Source organism: Mustela erminea, chromosome 19 (genome assembly GCF_009829155.1).
Source record: "Mustela erminea isolate mMusErm1 chromosome 19, mMusErm1.Pri, whole genome shotgun sequence".
Lineage (NCBI taxonomy): Eukaryota > Metazoa > Chordata > Mammalia > Carnivora > Mustelidae > Mustela > Mustela erminea.
The window spans coordinates 45,625,038-45,645,580 of NC_045632.1; the positions used below are offsets into that span (position 1 = coordinate 45,625,038).

At 44.4% G+C, this 20,543-nt stretch overlaps 1 protein-coding gene across 1 annotated transcript in view; it reads left to right on the forward strand.

The window, feature by feature from the left end:
* Nucleotides 1-20,543, forward strand: part of LOC116579026 (basic proline-rich protein-like) — an 822,180-nt gene that overhangs the window by 549,739 nt on the left and 251,898 nt on the right. The window contains exon 5 of the mRNA XM_032323799.1: nucleotides 7,753-7,862. The gene's annotated coding sequence lies outside the window, so the exon portion shown is untranslated. The remainder of the gene's footprint in view (nucleotides 1-7,752; nucleotides 7,863-20,543) is intronic.

The following is a 20,543-nucleotide window of genomic DNA, read 5'->3' on the forward strand; positions in this document are numbered from 1 at the left end:
AGTTGCTGGCTTCTAAGGAGACAAGCCCAAGTGTAAGCTCTTAACAAGCCTCTATCGCGGTGGAAGGCCGATGTCCCATTGGCCAAAGCATATCACAGGACATCAGTGGAGTCCATATGGGAGGCACAGACAAGAGCATGAATCCCGGGAGGCGTGGTTCACTGGGAGCCACCAGTGTCACAGTCTACCACAGTCCTTCAGTTCTTCCAAACCACATGATTCTCCTGGGGATGAGGCGCAGACATATAAGATAGCAGTTGCTGATACTTTTCCAAATTTTGATGAAGCCCTGCTGAATCTCAAACTCAGGATTCCAAAATTACCCATCTTTCCTCATTTGTTTTTGAGCATACTTTTGCTTTTTTATTCTCTGTTCCTTTCTCTATTTTTCTCCCTCATCCAGTATTTTTGGGGGGAAAGGGTGGGGGGTTTATGATACTTCATTACTTTCTTTTGCTTTACTCCACAAACTGTCCAGTCAGGAAGATAGAAAAACTGATTCTAGCAGCTTGCATAGAGTTAATAAAAGGGACAGCATGAACTTCTAGGCCCTCTCATCAACATACATGGATCTCAGTTATTATGTGTGCTTGGTACTTGTACAACAGACACTTGCCATACATACATGAAGGCCATATTCTCAGGGGTGAACATCGCCAGCTGTGGACATGGGTTACCAACTTCAAATGCTGGCTCCACACTCTGTAACCTGTGGTAATCTTCTGTGCCTCAGTTTTTTAATTGGGTGGTTGTGAGGATTATATTAGTCCATTAACTCAAGATTATCCACTGTTGTTATAATTACCCTCATCATCATCCTCACCCCTTGTATCTTCCTTAATTCTCCTATCAACTTCAGGTTGTAGATAACAGCTCTCTCATTGGACCTATCAGGAACCTGAAGCACAGAGAAGTTGAGCAACTTACCCAAAGCCACACAGCTACTAAGTGGTCAACCCAGGATTCAGACCAGTATCTGTCTGGTTTAAAACTAGGCACTCAATCAGTGCATGATATGTTACTTGGGTTTATGGCCCCTCAGGCAAGGTGGGTCCTGGTGGGTGATCCTGATTTAGTTTTCTACCAATAGTTATTTGATCATTTGAAAAAAACAGCATCTAACAAGACCTGCCCTATGATCAATACCCATCCGCACTGAATCTTTAATGCTCTGTCTTATCAAATTAGCAGTTTCCACCACACCTCAGGGGGAAGTGAATAGTTCTCCTGACTTTAAACATATACTTACTTGCGAACACTGTGCTACGGGGCTTTGGTGACTTGTGGGTGAAGGGAGTCACTCCCAGCCACAGCCACTTCAACCCTGTGAGAAGGCAGCCCAGGTTAATCCATGCCACCCCAGTCCCCAGTGAGCCCCACAGTCATGGCCCCTCCATCACCAGGCCATCCTGTCCCTTCTTCCAGAATCTGGGATGTCACCAAATGTGCCAGGGTGCACAGCACACTTCCAGGTAACCTCTGGTCTCCGCTTTGTCCTCAGCTCAGCCGTAATAATAGGAGGCCTCTTAAGCTCCAGGGTCTCACTTTCCTACATACTTCTGGCCTCAGTACCTTTCTTGAATACGTAGCAAGCCAGAAACTTGTCCCCCCATCCTACCGGCTCTAGTCTAACACTTTTCACTACTGTGCAAGATACCTCATTCATTAGTGTCCTTGCTTCCCAGTCCTCCTCCTCCACTCCAGCCCAGTCCCTTGCACTCCTGGTCTCCTATTTTGTTCCAACCTCTTGGTCTGTGCTCACACTAGGGGTCCTTGCTGCAATTTCCCCATTCTTTCTTTTGATTCCTACTTAGAGTCTAATAATCTTTCATGCCTTGTTAGAGCTTCACCACAAAACATTCAAGAAGAGCCTGGCCGGTTTCTTTTCTTTACCTCTTCTAAACCCCTTCAATATTTTGAGTCTCAAGAGCAATGGTTTAGCTATTGTCTTTTACCCTCTGTTGTTGCCATCTCCCCAGGCGGAAAGCAAGATCCTCAATTTCCAAAAATTATATTATGCCTTCTTTTATAATCTTCATAAGAGCAGTAATAGATACATCTATTAAGTGCTTATTAGGTACCACGTAGTGTTTTAAACAGTTTATAAGTGTTATCTTGTTTAGTCCTCAGAACCGATTTATAAGGTGACATTATTACTTGCATTTTGCAGTTAAAGAACCAAGGCTAGGAGTCAGATAACTGGCACCGAGTCATCTAGGTGGTAGGTGATGATGCCAGGATTTAAATCCTGGTAGTTGGACCGCAGCAGATGCTCTCAGCCACTAGGCTTTCCATAGTTAATACGGAGTTGTTTTATAATCAATACCTGTTGTGAAATCATTCCCTAAGGCATACGCTGTCACTGACTCTATGGAGTAACCACATAAAATGATGAAACATAATCTGAGTTTGTTTCTCTATTGTTGCACTGCAAATTTCCCCCAAATTTAGTTGCTTAAAACCATGTTTATCACCTTAGTTTCTTCGGGTCAGAAATCCTGGCAGAGTTCAGATGGGGTCTCTGGCCCTGGGTCCCCCACAAGCCTGCAGCCAAAGCGTTGGTCATCTCAAGGCTTGACGGGGGAAGGGTTTGATTCAAGCTCAGTTACCAGGTGGTTGACAAGGTCCAGTCCCTCTCGAGCTCTTGGCTAGAGGCTCCCTGCCATGCCCAGCAATACAGCTTCTCCACAGTGCTGCTCACTACATGGCCATTTGCTTTATCAAAGCATGCCGGGGGTAGAGACAGAGAGAGCACGACCAAGACAGAAGCCACAGTCTTTGTAATCCACTTCTGGAAGTGACATCCCAGTGCTGTTGCCATAGTCTGTTCAATAGAAGCAAGTCACAGGTCCAGGCCACCTCCAAGGGAAGGGTGTTCTAGAGGGTTGAAACACTAGGGTGGAAATCATTAGGAGCCATTTCAGAAGCTGCCTACCACAAATCCATAAAAGCAATTAGGGGAGGCCTGCCTAAGGAAGGAGCATTCAAGCTGACCCCTGGCAAATGACTAAAAGTTGGCCAAGATCCATGCATGGGGTAAGGAAGCCAGGCAGAAGGAAGGGATTATGGGAGGCCCTGGAAGGAGCCCCTTTTGTCCAAGCGACAGCAAGATACTCCATGAGGTTGGAGTGGCAGGTGGACAGGGAAGGCGACCCAAGATAAAGCTAGGGTGAGCCATCTGGTCATGTCTGGAATCTTCTTCCACTGAGAGCAATTAAGAAGTCTCTGAATCGGGGCGCCTGGGTGGCTCAGTGGGTTAAGGCCTCTGCCTTCGGCTCAGGTCATGATCCCAGGGTCCTGGGATCGAGCCCCACATTGGGCTCTCTGCTCAGCAGGGAGCCTGCTTCCTCCTCTCTCTCTCTTTCTGCCTGCCTCTCTGCCTACTTGTGATCTCTGTCTGTCAAATAAATAAATAAAATCTTTAAAAAAAAAAAAAAAAAGAAGTCTCTGAAGGAATTTCAGGAGTGCCATCAGAGTATGGAGAATGTGTTAGAGAAGATGGGAGTGGAGGAGGGTGACAGGTGGGGGTTGTTAGAGCTGGAAAGGAAGAGATGCAATGAGTTTGAGATATTATTGGGATGAAGAATTGCCTCAGCCAACCTGCTGCCCAAGGCAAAGGACTGTGCAGATTTCCAAGTGCTAGAAATTTCCCACCACATGAGAATTGACTGCTTCCACACTTCTGTCTGTGGGTCCTAGGTAAAACTATCATCCTTGGACTCTGTTTAGAATCTGGAGAAAAGGGGTCCTTTTACGGTAAATCCTCTTATCTCCTGGTAGGACCACACTGTCACTAAGGTGGCTTGTCTAGGATATGGCTATGTGTCTTCTCCAGACTCTGTATGTGCCTCTGTGCATCTGTTTCATCTGTCTCTTCGAAAAAGCTTTGGCCTTCCCTCTTCTCTTCTTACTTGCCATCCAAGGTACGCCAGGCCACTTTCCTCCCCATTTGTTTCTTTCCAGAAGACTTCCCCATTATCTTCACATTCCCACTTCCTCTCTCCCTCAATGTTGGTCATTAGTATTGTTAACGCTTCTGTCTTACTTTGGGTTTTCTCAGACACAGAACCAGAGATGAAAACTTGAGAAATTTTCTGTTTGGGAGGTGATCCCAGGAAACCCTAGCGGGAATGTGCAGGAAGAGAAATAGGCCCATAAGCCACAGCTGCTGCTGCTTCTTCTCTCTTCCCACAGCCAGAAGAGAAAGCCCCCATGGGGCGTCACCGGTGTCTCCTGCCGACAGCCTTCCTGTGGAGGTTGGTTGAGAGGGCATGAGTGGGACTTAACAAAACCTAATGTAGTAATAATAGCTAACATGCTTTCATATAATTAGTCTATTTCATCGTCACAGATATGCTTTCTCAGTCCTTGACACATGAAGGTGCTCAGCAAATGTTAATTATACTTGTTAGTGTTGCCCCTGTGTTGTCCAAGGTCATCCAGCTTGTGAATGTCAGAGCTTGGACTCCCACCAGGTCATCAGTGCGGAGTCCACTGGTCTTTAGACCGTAGAGCAAGGAACATGTGACTGCCATGAGGGGGTCCTGCCTCAGCTGGGGAGACTAGTTGAGGAGAAAGGTGGAATGGGTAATCCAGAGGACTGACTTTGAAACATTGCCATCTTGCCCTGGGTCAGCCCAATTAGCAGGGTTTGTCTGATAAAATTACAAAGAGGAAAAGCCCAGAATGACCTCTGGGGATGTATAGGAGAATCCGGGAAGAACAAATGAGGGTGAAAAAGTATATACCAACTGTCTCTATCAAGCCAAATATATCAGATGGGGGGAAAATCATTTAGGTATTATCTCTTGTTTGCTTCTGGAGACCAGACTAACTTAGCCCCAAGCTTTTCTGGGAAATGCACCACGCAGAAAGGGTCCATCCAAGTAAAGACTAGTTGATTCCTTGGTTGTATCTGTTGTTGGCCATAATCTTATTTTGGCACCTCAATGGCCTTTCAGAAATGCAGGTCTCTAGAGTGGATTCTGAGCAGAGTAGCAACCAGGAGCATTACTGGTGGAGCAAAGCAAATGCAGGAGAGAAAAATCCCCGGACTTGAGATGGATGATGGCTCTAGGCTGGCTTTCTAGGGAACAGTGGCACTGCCCTGAGTAAGAGAGAAAGGGGACAGAACCTAACATCTGGTACCTCTCCTGTGTGTCAGGCAGTGCCCTTGGTATCATAAGCACAGAGACCCCGCATAGTAGACATTAAAGTCAGAGGCATTAAATGGCTGGCCCAAGGTCACCTGGCTATTAAGCCAAGAAGCATCTGAACTCAGTTCTGCCTGACTCTGACATCCTTGCTCTTTTTTCCCTGCTATGCCTCAGTTTCCTTCTCTGCTTTATAGAACTATTTATCAAATGCATGGACATGCCCTTTTTTTTTTTTAAGATTTTATTTATTTATTTGACAGAGATCAGAAGCAGGCAAAGAGGCAGGCGGGGGGTGGGGGGCGGGGGAGCAGGCTCCCTGCCGAGTGGAGAGCCCAGTACGGGGCTTGATCCCAGGATGCTGAGATCATGACCTGAGCGGAAGGCAGAGACTTAACCCACTGAGCCATCTAGGTGCCCCTGGAATCGCCCTTTGTAAGTATGATCTTCTGTACACATTGATGTAGATTATTGATGAAGCATTGCACATCAGTGCTCTGCTTTTCAGCACCCCTTTCGGAGGAGTTGTCTCCAGAAGGCTCCACTTGGTGCCTTTTCTGTACCAAGTGAAGAAGGCTATTACTTGGGAGGAGGGTCTCCTCATCATCTGCAAATCATTGGGACCCCGTCTGGTTCTGGCCAGAGAGTTAGCAAAACCCAAATGGAGTTCTTTTTTTTTTTTTTTTTTTTTTCTTTAAGTCAGGTTTCCTTTTTATTATTATTATGCATGCCAGGAGTCCACTGGGAAAATCTTTATCTGCATTAAAACATACATAAGAAGAGAGAAGAAAAGGCAGACAAGAGTGTGTCCTACAAAGGGTTTCTTTGAGCCCAGCTCTATTCCTCTGTCAAGTTCTTTGCCGCGCTCTCCACAAAGATGGAATCTGGGTTCAAGGTTGAATGGAAGCCGGCTCCTGATGGAACACATATCCCCTGAACACACCTCTAGGAGATTAGCCCGTCATTAAATATTTGTAGGATAACAGGAGAAGCCTAATTTAGTTTTTGTTTCTTTCTCTCTGTGGTTTAATCACAGATGAAAGAGACTAATAGCACTGCAGAGCTTTCTGGTGATCAAAGGCCAATCAATCCCCTTTGTGGAGTAATTAACTATTTGCTAAACTTGCAGAATTGATTTCCATTTAGGGCTAAGAGAGAGGGTTTTAAATGAAGACCGATTCACCAGGCGAGAGGAGGGAATCTCGGGGCTGATGCCAGGAGATACTCAGGGTGATGAATTGGAATCTGCTAATTAGAGACTGAAAAATACAGCCAGAACCTGACCCTATTCAGGAGTACTTTAGGGGAAGGACAGGCAGGAAGGCAGTTGGACGCCGATGCTGTCTTTATCTGCCAGGCAGCTGTGCACACTTGAAGTGTACACTTGGAGAAAGTGTTGGCATCCCGTTTGGGGCAGAAAAGGCTTGCTCGCAGGCAGCCGCCAAACTGGGCAGGAGGCAGAGAGAATGTGGTAGGAAGTCAGGGTGGAAGTCAGCAGGTGACAGTGTGGAGCCCCGTGACATGAGGGCCCCGTAGGAGCATGCCCCAAAGCATCGAGCTGGTCACTGTGGACCCTTGAGATCCTCCTCCAGCACTTGAAGTCACTCAAGAATTTAGATCCTGTTGGCATAGATGACCTGCGAATCTGACCATTTGAATACATGTGGGACCTTAAATGAAAAGTTCATGCCAGCTTGAAACTATGAAGACCTGAGACAACCTAATAATACCTCTCTCTAGGCTTGCCAGATAAAACACAGGATGCCCAGTTTGGTGTGAATTTCCGATAAGTAAATAATTCTCTTTAATCTAAGTATGTCCTAAATTATCTGTTGCTTTAGTGAAAATATGTCTCCAATGATTTGGGGTTTCTTTGAAATTTATATTTAGCTGGCTGTCCTGTAATTTTATTTGCCAAACCCTACAGCCTCACTCTAGTTGGATTCTGGTTCGCCACATCCTGGGTTAGGGCTTCTGAGTCTCAGTTTTCTTCTCTGTGTAGTTGGCTTCTCATTTGCAGTGACTGACTGTTTTATTATGAATATTAAATAAGATAACTGAATGTGATGCCTGGCACATTTTCTATTCTCTGCTCACCTTACCTGTTATAATATAGTGAGCACTATTGGTTTGATAAATACAAATAATAATCTTAAATATTAAAAATGTATTTCCCTTTTTCCTGTCTCCTCCTGTCCTGTGTCCCCAGCCTCTTTTCTTCCTCCCTGTCCTCCTGCCTTTTCTCCCTCCCTCTCATTCTGCGCTCTGAACTAGGTCTGTGCTACCAACATTAATGGTCTGTTATAAACTACAGCATCTCTGTCTGTTTTCCCACCTGCGGAGGAGCAGGGTGGATGAGTGGCCATGAGCCAGCTCAAGGTGCTGATTCTGTGATCTTGGCCGTGCTCTTTCACGTCTCTGTGCCTCAGTTTCCTCATCTGAAATGATGATAATGTGACATGTGAGATTAAAGGAACGCATGCAAGGAGCACACTCAAAATAGCGTTGGACGCATTATTACCATTATTTCTAATAACACGTATGTGTTAGTTAGATTGGGTTGCCCCAGAAATAATGCAGAAATGTTCCACTCTTTCAGTAAGATCACTTGAGTGATCTGGATACTGGTTCATCCTGAGGGAGCCAGTACGTGGGTGTGGGTCCACCTTTTGGCTTTCCCAGTTCTGCTCTGATGGGAGGAGCTCAGAGGTAAGTAAAAACCAGAACTCAGCCTTTGGTGAGATGAGCCCATGGATGGTCTCACTGTTTGAAGTAAATTAGAACATTCTTCTTGCCTCCTGCAGACCGGTTTTAACCGTGGTTTACCATTTGCCAGAGCAGAGGTTCCCAGCAGGTCGACTGTGATTGAACAGAGTTTCTTGAGAACGTACATGATCGATTTCCCCGATGGCCACTATGACCTCTTTGCCACAGCCAGTATGGAGTAAGATTAGGAGTGAGGTCAGGGATGGGGGACGAGGGGGGTGCATTTTTTATTTCCTGTGTCCTGCTTGGCCCCCAAATCACACAGCTTCTAGAAAAACAGCCCAGTCCAGGCACAGGTGCAGATCGGGGACCCTTGCCCCATACCAAGCCAGTTTAGGGAGATTGGGCTGGACAGCACAGCTAATTGATCAGTGGACTGTGGATTTCACAGTAGATGAGGAAAAGATCTGGACAGGCTGATTCTATTGTACTCTCTTTATACTCCCTCATAAGTAGCAGCCCATCTTACCTTTACTTAACACTTCTATATGTAGCAGGCTTGGTTCCAGAAGCTTGGCACATGTTAACTTAGTTTATCCTTATAACAAGCTGATGCAGCAAGTACTATTATCACTCCCATTGCACAGGGGAACAAATACAGGAACAGAGAGGTTAAGTTATTGCCCAAGTTCTCACAGCTGTGAAGTGGCCCCTTAGTCATTCCAGATCATTTAAGTGGGACTCCACAAATAGTTGCTGAGTCCTCGGTTAGACAGTGCAGTGTACAAGGTGCTGGGTGCCCCAAGGATGCCTTCCACCCCATTCCCACCCTCTCTGTGATCTAGAGGCATGACCCAAGGAGATGTGTATATGATATTGCCAGTATGGTGAGTGTTCAGACTGAGAAAAAGGTGGCTGGAACCATGCTGCCAAGAAGCCCACAGAGAAGGGAAGAGGTTAAACATGCTAGTGTTTTAAAAGGATTCTGTTTGATTCTTTATTGTAAATTGAACTCCCCGATCAAACAGCCAGGACTTGATTCTCATTGGCACATGAGACCAGTGTCTCTGCAGCTCCCCGTAAACAGGAACAAGACAATGGCCACTTAAGACAGAGCCATGCAAAATCTCCATTGCTCATTAAATTATTTAGGAAGGGGAGAGAAAAGTAGCTGGAAAGAAATCAGGAAGGTTTCCCAAGTGGTGTTCGGAGAAGGCACCTTGATGCCGGCCGGCCCCCGACCAGGGCTGACCAGCAGCTTTTAAATGCAGGGGCTGCCGTGAACTGACTCACTGCTGGATAATTACGTTAGGGACCAATACGGCCTGTTGAAAATCAATTCTGTTGGACCAGTGTGTTTGTTCGGAAAGCCACTCAGCCAATTCAGGAGTATATTAGGCAGCAGGCCCAGTGCGGTGACCTCTTCCGGATTGGGGTTGACACTTGAACGAAGGCGTTTGTCCAGTTAAAGGACAGTACTAGCAGCAGGCCCTTATCTCCCCTAAATTGGATTACTCAGATCTGCTTGTTCTCTTTAAAGATTGCTACTCTTGGGTTTTTTCCCCTCTCTTTCTATCTGTCTGAGATGGTTACCTAGTGATTACTGTTTAACTTGCCATCCTTATGTATTCGCGGAGAGTTAACGTTTAATGCCACCCATGTCACTTCCCTTTCGTCAGTGGGGAAGGTCCTCTGATGCTGATACCTTCATTTTTCCGGTCATTGGGTGCACCGATGTGGGTTGGGATCCAGGGAAGCTGGCCTGTTGTATTCCTAAGGGATCGAGAATTGGCAACCCTCAATTCACTTTTCAGGGAACAGAATACAGTCTCAGAGATACCACAAATTTCCCCTCCAACATGCCAGTTCCCCCCAAAGGAATTACTCCCAAGATACTTTCCGTGCCTTGAAAACTCTCTCGAGGCTGCTCACCAAGCAGTGTCCCTCGAATGGGCATGCCACCAGGCCACCAGGACCATAGACAGCAGCTGCCTGCAGCCCTCGGAAGCATTAGCGCCCTTGACGGAAGGCGAGGGTACTGGAGAAATGCGCATCGAAGAGGGCGCCCCTGAGAATCCTGAGAAGCCAACATGGGCCCAACTCTCTTCATGGAGTCTTCCCTACTTAGAGTTGCAACAGCTGCTACCACACCTAAAGTGGTGGAGGGTGTCAAGAAGACATTGAGAAGCCCAGGGAATCCCACATACACCTCTTGAAAGAATCCAGGAAAGACTTATTGCCGCAATTATGGTTCCTTTAATGACACATAAAATTAACCGCTTCACATAACCATTCACTTTGACAGCTGAGGATTTCACTGTGATAAAAGTAGGGCCACGAACACTGTCAGTGATTTACATTTCCGTATCCCAAACCCTGTCAACCAATTAGACTGCAAGAGAGAGCGGCACCATTTTCTAATGAAGCTATAATCAGGCTGCTCCCTCACCCAGAAAGAGCAGATATTCTTGTCCTGAATGGAGAAGGTAATCATCAGGGAAAAGGGTTTGAATAAATCAGATGTGATATCAGTGCAGCTTGCTATAGGTCCATTATAATTGGAATCTGGGCTGATGGAGGCTCAACATCCCCTCCTAACTGTTTCACTTAAAGGAAAGTATGCTTTTCTGTGGAAAGAAAGGCAACCTGGTTTCTGAAATAAACAGCTAGGAGGGCAGAAGGCATGGATATCGGGCCCGAGCTCTCAAGAGTCCACTAAAATGTGCGCGGAGGAGAAAAGAGGGGAGGGGTGGAGAGGGAAGATGGGCAAAAGGGAGAGAGAGAAGAAGGCAGAAAAGGAAAGAAGGGTGGAGGGAAGGAGGGAAAGATGAAGGAAGGTAGACAAAACTCACTTTCTACCCAAGCTTCTTCATATAGAAAAACTGATTAATAATATCTATGATCCTTATCTCAAAATGTTGGAAAATGAAATGAGATCCTGTGGGTGGAAGATACCATGTGATCACCTTTTATTAGAGTAGCTGCTGACCCAGCTCTTGGGGGATAGCACTACCCACGGCGCGGCAGCTCACACACTACCATGGGCACTTGGCTCATGGTAATTCTCATCGGCTGGTTCTCCAACAGGCGTCAGGGTAACTCCAGGGAGAGGAAGTGGGGAAGGGTGTATAAAGAGCATCTAGGGGAATTCCAAGTGAGTATTGTGTGCCGCAATGACAACAGAGCCTCCCAGTTCCTTCCCCTGAGTCCTTCCCAGATTTTAAGATTTTCAGTCCCACCGCTGCTGTGGAACAAAGGTGTGGAGGCACTGGGGAGCCGTGAGGACTCCCTTGGGAGATTCCTGGGTGGAAAAGTATAAAAAAAAAATTGCTCCCTGGGAATCTTTTCTACTTTGATCTGTGTTATTGATGCCGCCAAAGGAAGGCCAAGAAATGCAAGATCCTTTGGATCCCCAGACAGGATAATGGAACCATCCCCACATTGTTGCTCCAGATTTTCTTTCTTTTTTTTCTTTTGGAAGTATCATTTCCCCCCACTTTTTAAAGGCAGTCATTGCTTCTCAAGTTAACCAATTTTACTGCCACAAGAGAATACCTGATTCTCTACATAAACCCATCAGCCTCACTTCCAACAATTGAGAATTCCCTGGATTTCTGGCAGCTGACTTGGCAGGGCTCTGCTCTATGCCAGCCTTGGTGAGGACTGGTCATCCACCAGGGAATTTTTCCATCCTTAACTGGGAACACAGGTCCCGCAAGAGCCTCCCAATGAGCGCCAAGGGTTCAATGAGAAGCGATTTGAGTGCACTGCTTGTGCCAATTTGGCTTGTTGGCTAATTGCACTGTGTGCAGAAAATAACACCTGCAAAGATCAGTCCATCCTCTGAACGCCAGACTCTCAAAGTCAACGACAAAGCTCTCTGGGTGAAGCCCATCAGTAGAAACACCCATGGAAACATCAAACGTGGCTTCAAGTGGAAAGGGACTGAGAGCAAAAACTTTAAAGATCAAGGACAAGGCTAAATTGAACCGAATTCTTTCAGGGTCTGAAGAGGATGGAGGCCCAGCCTCGGAACTGGGAGGCATGAGGGTGGGGGGAGGGGTAGAAATGACACACCCTGAGGGTGAAGGACCCATCCCAGAGAGGGGATTAACAGCACATTGCTGAAGATTGCTAGTCCCTCCCATTTTTCCCCATTTCCAGGAAGAATGGGAAAATACTCAGCTTCTCCTTCGGACTATTTTCTCACCAATGTCAAGCAAAGTTGGAGTGGTGGGGTGCTGGAGATATAATTACATGGGGGATGACTTGACCACCGGCGCAAAATAAGCCATGGCTTTAGTAGGTTGGGGGCAGTTTCCTTTTAAGCAGGCTCCTTTTCCAAGTTCGAGGAGATAAGTAAACAGAGATAGTGAGGCCTTGTTTATAGTGACAATGTATAGTGACTGGCCCTTTAAAAAGTGTCTGTGAAGCTGCTCCCCCCACCCCAACCCCTTCACCAGTGGACTGCCTAAGGAACAAGCTTGAAATTCTGCCTGCTTTTTAAGAAATACTTAAATATCAGAAGTTTTCACTCTTTTCTGTGTGTGCAAAATATCAGCTTAAAACCCAATGGGAGTCAAAGTTCTTGCTTAGCATACAAAGGCTTATGAGTTTTATAGTATTCAGGACTTTAATCTACAAAGTCTAATTTAATCCTCTTTGTGTTATCTGCACCACAGAGCCATGGTTGTAAATAAACCATATGGTTGCAGTGAAGGCAGCCACAGCTGCCTGCCTCCATCACTCACCCTTAGTAAATATTTCTGCAAAACAGATGAAATTAACTACTGTAACAGATAAATAGAGAGTGCAGTTCTCCAAGCAAATGTTTCACCGTGGCATTCATGTTGAAACACAACCAACAGCTCTAGGTTGGCACTCAGCCACCTGCCAGTGACTTTCCGTCTTCACTGAGCCCCGGGATACCTGGATTCTGGTACCTACCTCCGAGACAAGTGAAGATGGCACAGAGATACCCAGGAGGCAAGGAGGGTATGTGGGAGGGACGGGCTGGACCATCTAGGCTGCTGCACGGGTCTGCTGGCATGCTGATGTTGCATTATTCTACAACATGACTGTGGGTGCTTCTAGGAGTTGCAGGGGGTACCCAGTTCTGGGCATCGAGGCCCAGGAGAGGGGAGCAGAGGCAAGTCAAGGAAAGGAGGTGATGCTCTTGGAGTTGAGGTGGCTCTAGGTGAAAGGATCAATAGCAGTTGTGAGTCCTGCCATGTTGGGAAGTAAAATGCGATGGAAGAAGATTATTGGGCATGACCTGGATTGAGTATATAACTGGTAAACTTGGACTCTGTGGTCATTAGAAAGGGAAAATGTTTGAGCAAGTCATGTCTATCTGGCTCAGGCATCACGGAGACCCAGATTTGACACCAGATCCTTGTACCTGACCACTGTGGAATTATGTGCTGGCTAGTTTACCTTGCTGAGCTTTTCTTTTCTTCCCTTGTAAAATGGGAATGATCATACTTCCTTATGCATTTATGAGTGTATTAATTGGAAAAATCATGATCATTCTTAAAGGAATTATTTATTACTTATGATTGCAATAATGAGTGTTTAATTCATGATATAGGGAGGAGAAGAAGCTCCTATCTCTGCCCTGTGCTTTCTAAGCTGTGGGTCTTTTTGGTTGGGGCTGTGGTCCCCATTTCTAGCATCTGAAACTGATGATAACCAGGGGTGGCTCTGTCACTCTCCGACAGAACTTCAGCCAATTAGTGGCACCTGTCTCCTTCAGAGAGCACAGGGCTCGGCTGACTAAGCAGTAACCTGCTGGTCTCCCTCTGAGCTCCACCAAACACAGGGGGCCCTGTGCATACAGCTGGGGCAAGGTGGCAGATAGCTGGAGAACACAGAGGGTCCTAGGTATGTGAGGTTCTCCAAGCCAAGTGTCAGTGCCCTAAAGACTGAGGAAGTTCCAAAAGGCGGGCAGAAGGTGACTCAACCAGATCACTACACCTGCTCTGTGCTGCAGGGACCCTGAGGCTTCAGGGAAAGAAGTGGGGCCATGCATTCTTCCTGGCCTAGGTGACATTCCCCAGAAATAAAGCAGCACCCAGAAGGGCCTCCGGAGAGAATCTTGGTTTCTTAGGGCTCTGTTTCAGCTGAGAGACAAGAGGTCCAAAATCCCAGCCACAGCAGAAGCTGCAACACACCTGTGCCCCCAGAGGTTGGCAAGACCCCAAGCTAGAGTTGCCGAGGGACACGGTGGATCCAGGGCAGCTCTTGAGAGAGTTCTCACTCACAGATTAACATCGTGTTTGAAAAATAGCAGGGTCTAATTGGATAATATTAAAAAAAAAAAAAAAGAAAGAAAGAAAGAAAGAAAGAGAGAAAGAAAGAAAGAAAGAAAAGGATTTAAATTCTAAGCTACGTGGGGGGGGGGGGCTCTTAACGGGGAAGAGGAATCTTTTTCTGTTTTTCCAAACCGATCGTATTCACACCATTTAAGCTGGGAGTGGGCCTGAGTAATTCCACAAACAGGACAGGAATACTCAAAGAGTGTTTGGTCCAGCTTGGAAAACAGAGACCTCAGGGACCCATGTTGTCTCCAGAGCCCCTGGAGACAACTCCAGAGTTGTGACATAAATGTTTATGCTGGGATGTGGCATGTATCTATGAAATAATTCTCAATCATTTGTGAATAAGTTGCTGATATTGTACCCCTCTGACCCTAAACACTTCAGTGTATATTTCCTCAAAACAAGGACATTGCAGGACGATTATCTAAATCAGGAAACTGAACATTTGTACAACATTGTCAACTAATCTGAAGTCCAAATTCAAATGTTGCTCATTCTTCCAATAATGTGCTTTACCCAGGACTACATGCTGCCTTCGGTTGTCACATCTCTTCAGTTTCTTTTGAACTGGAACCTTCCTCAGTCATTCTTTATCTTTGCCTGTTCTTTCTCTCTCTTTAACCTTGACATTTTTGAAGAGTACAGACCATTTATTTTGTAGAAGGTTACTCGATTTGGGTTTGTCTGATGTTTCCTTGTGATTAGATCTGGGTGATGAATTTTGGGCAGAAACACCCCAGAAGTAATGTTGTGTCTCCCTTGGTGCATCCAGCCAGAGGGATTTGACGTTGGGTTGGTGTCATTATTAGTGATGTTATCTGTGATTACTTGGCCAAGGTGGTGTGCATCGGGTTTCTCCACTAGAAAGTTGTTTCCTTTCCTTTTGTGATTAATAAGAAGTTTCTGGGAGATACTCTGAGACTATGTGAATATGAAGTCCTCATCAAACTTGCACCCTCTAGTTTTAGTCTCCATTGGCATATCTTGCCTGAATCAGTTATTCTTAGAATATTTGCCAAATGGTGATTTTTCTCATTGTGTCATTCCACATTTATTCATTCAGTTCTACCAAAGAAGAGCCTCCCTTCTCCCACATTTATCTATTTATTGATTCATTGATACCAGTATGAATTCATGGAATGGTATGCCTTATTCAGTGGGTTATAATCCATTATGACTACTATTTATTTCACATCCAAATTGCCTTAGAGTTGAGTGGAGTTCCTTTCTGCCCTTTTGACATTTATTTTTTGGGCACTTTCTGAAATGAGATGTTCAAGTTCATCTTGTATCTTACCTACCCTGGAATTAGCCAGTCTTGCCAACAGGTCCTATATCCTTTTAGTGAGAATGGAATTTAAAAAACCAAAATCTGGGCATCAGGTTCTGAGCATGAAGGCTACAGGGGTGTCATTGTTTCTAGACCCTCTCAATGGACAGAGCTAAGATCTGTATCTGTTTTAAAAACATACTGATGCTTTTAGTCCCAATCGCATAACATGCTGGCCTTCCCTTTCTTGTATATTAAAAAAAAAAAAAAATACTACTTCTCCAATAGTGAGACATCTAGCCCCCCCTTTTTTCAATATATGTATTCCTTTGCTCAATCCAAAAATACATACAGAGCAATTTTTGAATCATTCACTCATACCACTGTAAAAAACAAAACCACTAATTAGAGTTCAATATTTTTCTGCGCTCCTTTTTGTCTTTAGACTGAGGATATGTAGTCAAAACACTGTCTTCAAAAGTTACTTCAAATAATTCTCCCTCCAACCTTTGTTCAGCATAGTGATGCCATTCATTGGAAACCTAATTTGGTTCATTTGTTTCTGATAGGGCCTTTCTCCCCATCCTTGTAGATTTTTTGACTATACGAAACACGAATATGACTATAACCATCAAAACTAAATTAAAAAAGCTGATCCAAAGAAGTGTCACTCCCCCAGCCCCTCCTTCCCATAGCCACACACCCCTAACATGGAACTAATCTCTTTCATTTCTGGCTTTCTCCCCCATGTTTCTTTTTGCTAAAATAATTAAATACATGTACCATTTGTTTCCTCTTCTTTCTCTTAAAAATATGAAAGAGAGAGAGCATGCTATACATGAACTTTCGCACTTTGCTTTTTTTTCTTTTAAGAAGGCATCTTGGAAATCACTCCCACCAGCTCATGGAGCTCTTCAGTGTTCTTTTTGGGCTGAGTAGTATTGCACTGAACAGGGACCACAGTCTATCCAGCAGGTCTCTTATTGATGGGGATTGAAACCATTTCCAGTGTCTTGCTGTTACAAACAATGCTTTGGTATATAAACAAGCATGTAGTATTTTCATATATTTGGACAGCGTCTTCCAGGTAATTTCCTAGAAGTGGGACTGCTGGCTGCTAGGAATGCAAATATATAGTTTTGCTAGATATTGCAGAATCCCCCTCCTTAACGGCCATACTGATTTGTCTTCCCTCAAACAAAGTATGAGAGTGCCTGTTTGTTTTCCTTTGGCTTCACAAGCAGAATGTTTCAAGCTGTCTTATATTTACCACCAGTCTGATAAGTGAGCACTGATATCTCAGTGTCAGCGCTTAAGCCAACTTTATTTAGATATAATTCATATACCCCAAGATTCACCCATTTAAAGTGTACAATACAGTGAATTTTTCGTATGTTCACAGATAGCTACAACCATCACCACAGTCAAGTTTAGAAACCCGGTAACCTTCAGCTACCACTCTCCTAGCTCCTCATTTCCCCTGGTCCTAAGCAGCTACTGATCTACTTTCGGTCCATAGATTTGCAAGTTTAGGAAATTTCATATAAATGGTGTCATACAATATGTGGCCTTCTGTGGTTAGCTTCTTTCATTTATCCTGGTTTCAAGGTCCATCCACGTTATGGCATATACCAGTACACCATTCCTTTTTATGACTAAATAATATTCCATTGCCTAGTCAAATAAGAATCACTGTTGTTTATTCATTTGTTGATGGACATTTGGGTTGTTTCTACCATTTGACTATTAAGAGTAATCCTGCTGTAAACATTCATGTATTATTTTTTTTCGGGTGAACGTATGTTTTTATTTCTCTTGGGTATATATACCTAGGAAAGAAATTGCTGTGACCTATGGGAATGCTGTAGTTGTTTGAGAAACTGCCAGACTGTTTCAGTGTGTTTCGACTATTTCACTTCCATGTCAAGTTGAGCATTTTTTCTTATATTTAAAAGATTATTTTTATATAGTTTTTCAAATTGTCTATTCACATCCTTTGCCCATTTTCCTATTTGGTTATTGGGTTTTTTCCCTTCAATTTTTGAGAGGTCTTTATATATTGCAAACATTACATTAGCCTTTTATCTGTAATACACATTGCAAACATTTTCTCGCATTTGTTGTTTGTCTTTTTATTTTGTTTATGGTATTTTTTTTTCATACAAACCTAAAAACCTTTCTCTGCTATCAGATTTATCATTCTTTTCTTTTCTCGTCTTGTGACATTGATTCAAGTTACAAATCCTTTCTCCATACCTGGGAATTCACCCAGGTTTTCTTCCAGTACTTGTCGGATTCATTTTTTTCCTGTAGCTCTCTGATCCTTTTCACAGTATATTCTTGTGCATGGTTGGAGGCATAGGTCTAACTTCATTAATTCTACTAACTTGCTACCCAGTTGTCCTAGCAACACTTATTAGAAAGATTATCTACACCCTAGTGATTTTCTGGCGCCCCCTTTATATTTAGGATATACTAAATTTTCATATGTGCTTGGCTCTCTTCTCACATTTATTGCTTTCTTCCAGGGGTCTGTCTGTTTATTTCCGCACCAACACCATGCTGTCTCATTTCTTATGAGTAAGTTTGATGACCTCCTCTGGGCACCTGTTCTTTTGCTAAGACCCTTACTCTCAGGAAGTCCTTCCCTGTTTTTGTGCTTTGGTCTCCTACTGCAGCTTCAGCCCCTTTCCTCTGTGAGCTCCTGTGAATGCAGGGCTCCCTTTGTACACCTCTCCCTGAGTTGTCAGGTGCTATGAGCATTCTCCTTTAATGTAAATGTGGCCGCTGATTTCCGGCCCAGAGGTGACTCCCTTTCATTGACAGCCCTGGCGGCCCACTTTACAAGTAATTTGCTGAGTTTGTCAAGCACTGCAGAATCATGTAAATGCCATTATCATTTTTGTCATCATCATCATCATCAACGGAAGCATCATCTACTTCCCTTCCCTTGCCTGTTGTTTAGAGCAAATGAAGTAGCTGCTGATGTTCAGAACAGAGGCTTTATCTGTAGAGTATCCAAAGTCATACCCCCTGTAGGTCAGTTCATGTCTTAAAGGTGTCCTGTAGGCCGGGAGAAAGATCATCATATACCCCCACTCTTTGTGGTTGGGGAGTTGATATATCTCACAGGAGCTGGACAAGCAGTCCTCTTCCTGCACCCCAAATTAATTTTCTTTCCTGCTTTTGGCATGATAGCAAAATGTCTAAATGGAGATATATTTATGCTACCAAATTAGTTGTTTTGGGGGCACCTGGGTGGCTCAGTCAGTTGAGAGTCTGACTCCTGATTTCAGCTCAGGCCTTGATCAAGCCCCACATTGAGCTCTGTGCTCAGTGCACAGCTGCTTAAGATTTTCTCTCTCTCTTTGCCCCTCCCCATCACTTGTGCTTTTTCTCTCTTTAAAAAACAGAAGAAAGAAATTGTTGTAGACTCCATAAACCTATTTTTCTCAGTTTTATAAGGGCGAGTATAAGGTTATATATGCTTGGGACAATTAACCACTATCTGAATCCATTCAACAAATATCTGGTGAGCAACTGGTGTGTGTAAAAGCACTCTAGTAGAAACAGTGAGGGACTAAAAAGTGGATAGGATAGGATCCTTCCCTCCAGGAGTTCACTCACAACTGCAGAAGATAATGGGAAAAGAGAGCTAGGCACAAGCAATGTCATGACAAGGCAAATGAGAACAAGTGAAAAAAGGGAAAGTCCTATGGGAATGTAGAAGAAAAACCATTCATCTGGGGCCTCTTTGGGAGAGATGAGACTTAAAATTGGACCCTGAAGAATGAGTTGGATGACCCAGGAAGATAATCTAGCATTTAGAAAAGCTTAAACAAAATTACAAAGGCAAAACAAAGCATAACAAACCACTTACATTGAATTGAGTCATACGAAATGACTGTTCTGTTGGTCAGATCAGTCACGTTTAGTCATATGTATGTGATTCAATCTAATACATCATATATGAAGATACTGTAGACTGTTTGTAAATCTAGTAGAACTAGTAGACTAGGGGCACCAGGTGGCTCATTCGGTTAAGTGTCTACCTTCAACTTAGGTCATGATCCCAGAGTCGTACTGGGACTACTGCCCCTACTCCGTGGGCAGTCTGCTTTTCCCTCTCCCTCTACCCCTTCTCCTGCTTATGCATCCTCTCTCTCTCTCTCTCTCTCAAGTAAATAAGGAAATTAATAAATTTTTTTTAAAAAAAAGAACGAATAGACTAACGTTAAAAGATTCTACATGGGAGACCAGATTGAATAGGATTTTCAGTGTTAAATTGAAGAATTTGGCCTTTATTTGGTGAGATTCATTTAATTACTTGTTTATGAAGGATTTGTTGTCCCTATGACCTGCCCAGCCTCCTGGTCGGGGAAGCTCTGAGAACAGAGCTGTGTTTCAGGAGGATAATTCTGACAGTGGTGTGCATGATGGGCTGCAGAGAGGAGGCAGGGTGAATGAGAAGACTACTTAGGAGTTCTAGGAACTAAAGGGTGAATGAGGACCTGAGGCAGGATATGATTGTGAATAGGAAGGATGGAAGTGAAAGCTGTTCCAGAAATAGAATTGACATCAGACATTTTGACTGAATCAAAGTAAAGGCAAGGGAGAAAAGGCAACAAAAATCTCCAACCAGCCAACTCAGGAGAACCGGGAGGCTCTCAAGGACCTCCATCTGTTGTTCCATCCATTCTGCAAGTGTTTATTGAGCACCAGCCATGAGATGAGCAATGTTGCAGGAGCTGGACACACAGCAGAGAACAAGAGAGGCACACAAGTCTAATGCAGAGAGACAGGCAATGAATAGATAATAAATTAACATATGATGTAATAGTAGAGAGTGGGAAATGCTCTAAGGAAGATTATTCAAGGTAAGTGGAGAGTGGAAAAGGTATGTTCCCAAAGGATAATCAGGGAAGGATTATTGGAGCAGGTGATATTGGAGCAGAGACCTGAATGATGTCAGGGAGGGAGTGTGGGAACACCTGGGGGAAGGGAGTCACTGGAAAAAAGAACAATGAGTACAGAGTCCTTGAGGCAGGTCCAAGCTTGGAGTGTTGGAGGATCAGCCATAAGGCCAGGATGGTT